The 4,087-nt window shown below is 47.2% G+C and overlaps 1 protein-coding gene across 1 annotated transcript in view; it reads left to right on the top strand.

Annotated features, from left to right (window-relative positions):
- The window catches only part of Csf2rb (colony stimulating factor 2 receptor beta common subunit), a 25,211-nt gene that overhangs the window by 837 nt on the left and 20,287 nt on the right, over window positions 1–4,087 (top strand). The window contains exon 2 of the mRNA XM_005354251.2: window positions 475–679. The gene's annotated coding sequence lies outside the window, so the exon portion shown is untranslated. The remainder of the gene's footprint in view (window positions 1–474; window positions 680–4,087) is intronic.

The raw sequence follows: 4,087 nt of genomic DNA, 5'->3' as shown, positions 1-4,087 counted from the left end.
CTCTCTCTCTCTCTCTCTCTCTCTCTCTCTCTCTCTCTCTCTCTCTCTTTCTCTCTCTCCTCTTTTTCATCACACTGTGCTCCAGACCACTACAGGTGATTGGGATCAGCTGTCTGTGTTCTGTACCTCTGGTGCTGGCTGAGGGGTGACTCATCACATAGCAGGGACCTGTCCCTCCTGGATGACGATCCACTCAGCCCCTCTGCTGACTGGAGTCAGAGGCAGCCGCTCCACTGTCAGGTCTCACAGCTCACACACTAACAGGCTCACACGGCCCGCATGCCATGTTTTACACTGACCATTGTTTAGAGAAATCTCATGACCTGTGAACCCAGGAATCTGCTTGAGGCTCAGGCCCCTGTCTCTGCTCAAACCCAGCCCTCAGTGCCTTTGAACCTAATTAGGCAATGAGAAGGGACCTTTACCTACTTCTCTGTGGCGCAGCTCCTCCCCTCTTCCTACCTCTTTCTAAAGGGTTTTAAAAGAAGACTCCTTCTCTGTCTGGATGGGCTGAAATGTCCCTTCAGACCCTACCATACGGTCGGCTCTAACAAATCTTTTGATGGAACCCAGCATCCGGTAATGGAACCTGAAAGGCGTCAGCGATATTGTCCCATGGGCTCCTCCTCCTTCGCCGCTGCTCTCTCTACGTATAACCCCAGACCTCCGTCCTTCTCTGGTGAGTCCCTGGGGTCTCCTAGGACCTTCTGTCTGTCTGTGTCGGGAATCTCCACGGGGCTTGGGTCTGTCTGTTCCTTTACCCAGCCTTGCTGAGTACAGAGACACCTGTTCTCAGCTCCATCTATTGTTGGTGACCCGGCAGCACTTCAGGAAGGTGTCTCCCTTGCTGGCTCACCTCTAGATCAGTGTTCTCAACCTGTGGGTTGCAACCACTTTAGGGTCAAACATCCCTTTCCCAGGAGGCGCCGAAGGCCATCGGAAAACACAGGCATTTACGTTACGATTCGTAACAGTAGCAAAATTTACAGTTATGAAGTAGCAATGGAAATTTTATGGTCGGGGTCACACAACATGAGGAACTGCATTAAAGGGTTACAACATTAAGAAGGTTGACAACTGCTGCCCTTACCCTCTTGACCAGATTTTCTGATGGTGTCACTCAGTCTCGCCTGCCTAAGGACTTGTCTCTCAGCTGCTTTCTGCATAACCTCCACACACTACACCCACGGGGGAAGATATTAAACATCAAATCCTGATTTTCTTTAGCAACATTGACCACAGCACAAGGAGCCTGAAAAACAGCTCCTTTGATTTCTCTAGATTGCGCCACACAGTGCAAAGCAAGTGGCCTGAGACCCCTTGGGCATCCTTGCTCCTCCATAACTGACCCTCTGTCAGTTTAGGACCGCATTTCAAATTATAAAAGGGTTCTACTCATTCTTAGGGACACAATTCTCTCCCCCACCCCGTAAGAATTTCCCCATGGTGTCTCTGTCCACAGCGACTGTTCTTATTGAAATTCTCAAAGCAAATATGATCTGATTAATTATTATTAATTATTATCATTCCCATGCCTTCAGTTTTTCCACCATAACAGAGGATGAGAGCCTGGGTGTAAGCAGGTAGACTCACAGGTGCAATTGTTTCTGTCCCCACGGGGGACTGGCTTCCAGCCTCACCAGACAGGCTCCTGGGCCTATTTCTAGGGTTTTCCCACCTCAGAGGCCCTGCCAGAACATTTTTGCATATTCAGATTCTGACTTCAATAAATCATATCTCGCTTCTTTGTAGTTTCATAGTGAGCAAACTTTGCACTCACTCCTGGCAACCCCCCCCCCCATTCATCAGTTTTACTTTTGTTGTGCCAAGATACTCCTGTCCCAGTACTGTCAGAGAGGGCATGGGCTCATCAGTGTTTACAGTACTGTCAGAGAGGGCATGGGCTCATCAGTGTTTAATGTGAAAGACACAGACACCAGATTTATTAAGGATTGGCATGATCTAGAGTCATGGATGTTGCAAACACATGTCTGCAATTGCAGGACTTTAGGTAGATAATCAGAAGTGGCTGCTTTTAAATTATCCAGTCCGACCTGGATAAGGAGGCTCAGTGTCTTCTGCTGAAGGGGAAAGGCTCTGTCTTCAGCACCTGATCTGACCTTATTTTTTTAATGTCTCTCAGAAAGGGAGGATCTCGAAAACATGGGCTTATCACCCGTGACTTTGTGTGAGTGGATGTTTATCAACAAGCAAACACTGCTTACAGAAGCGTTGTGTGAACACACCACAAACAAATAAACAGAGAAAAACCCCAGAGTGGCCTTTTGCCTCTTGGTTAAGTTAGTTCTAACGAATGCCTAATGGAAAATGTGCCCAGCATTTAGACACAGGAGTGATATAGAGTACCAAACCCTTTTAAGATGAAGAAACCAAGTCCAAATGGTTCTAACATTTGTCCAGAGTAACCAATACCATATCATTGGTATAAAACAAGTCAAAATGGAGCAGAAAATAATTGACAGAAATCCTAGTGGTTCTTCTAATGTGACTCTCAGAGGCAATGTAGCCAATGCACCGGTCTTGGTTCCCATTAGAATACGGTTATTTTTCCACACTCATAAGTTTCCATATGTGTGTGTGTACATATATATTATTATATTATATAACTTAAAATACAAGTTACTGCTCAAGACAGGGTGTCGAGTTCACGTATGTTCAGAAGGAATGCTACAACATACAGGACTCTTCTGGCTTGCCTTTGGCCAGCACCACCCTCAATTCTACAGGCTTTCCATCAGTGAGACAGGTTAACTCTCATATCTGTGCGGGGCCACTGTTGGCTTGGGGACCTACGGCGGAGCCCCTCAGTTCATCACCAGCCTCTAGTCTCCTTTCGTGTGCGCCCTCCAGTTGAGGAGAGCTTCCCTCTCGGTGCCATGCTTTCTTCTCAGCCTTCTGAGATGCAGAGGAAGACTCACCCACCTCAGCACAGACAGGCTGCCCTTTCCAGCTTCCCCAGCATCTGTCAGTCTCACCCACTCCAGAAACTCATTTTCCCTCTCGCTACGAACACCTCGGAGCTTTCCTACCACATGTTCTCGAGGCTCTCCACCCTGGCTACTTCCTGGCTTGGTCACTTGTTTCCAAGTCTGTTTTATTCCCCGTGCAGACTGGAGCAGCTTCCAGCCTGTGGGTGGCTGGGCTAGCAGCATCTCGGGCTTGAGTCATATCCCAGAGGTGTGTTTAAAATATCAGTAGGCATTGTCGAGTCATTGCACTGAAAACACATCAGAAGGTGGCGCCCCGCCCCAGCAAAGACTCAACGAACAGGATGATGTTTTTCTTTGTATTGTTTCATAATCTTCATCCACATGATTGACGGTCAAACCGGTTAGTCTATGTGTCCTATTTCCTTACATGTGAAGTAAAATACATTTCCCTGGGCTACGTTCTCTGTTTCTTTTGTCAGACTTACAATGTCTTGGGTCGTAAAATGATCCCATCATCTGTCACTCTTCAGTTTGCTCTGTGTGTGTGTTCCTGGACGTGTGGATACATATATGTGTGCGTGTGCAGGTGGAGGCCAGATGACACCCTTGGGTGTCCTTCCTTAGGTACAGCCCACCTTGTTTTGGAGACAGAGTCTCTTGCTGACCTGGAACTCAGTGAGCAAACCAGGCTGGCCAGTCCAATCAGAAAGCCCCTGGGTTCTGCCTTACTGTCTCGGCCTCCCCAAAAGTACGTGCCACCACACTTAGCTTCTGGGCCTCGAACTCAGGTCCGTGTGCTTGCAAAGCAGACCCTTGACCCACCAAGCCACCTCTCCAGCCTTGTCTGCTGGTTTGCGTTTTGCTTTGCTTTGTGGTTTCCAATAATATTAAATATGTATTTTTAATGCTTTTAATGTTTTAGTTTCGAGTTTCAGATCTTTAATCCACCTTGGATTTGCACTGGAGAATAAGATGTAAAGAAACAACTTAATTTAAAAGCACGGTCCCCTCCCTCATTGGTTAGAAGCCACGAGTCACAAGCGTGCAGCCCCCCTCCTTTCAGTGGCTGGAGATAGCACTCTGGCTTTCTAAGCCCTGACACATTGGTTATATTACTTATTGTTTTTTTTTTTTTT

The sequence above is a fragment of the Microtus ochrogaster genome, chromosome 15 (assembly GCF_000317375.1).
Source record: "Microtus ochrogaster isolate Prairie Vole_2 chromosome 15, MicOch1.0, whole genome shotgun sequence".
In the NCBI taxonomy this organism is placed as follows: Eukaryota; Metazoa; Chordata; class Mammalia; order Rodentia; family Cricetidae; genus Microtus; species Microtus ochrogaster.
The sequence above is the reverse complement of the archived record's forward strand: the minus strand, read 5'-3'. Positions and strand labels throughout refer to the sequence as shown.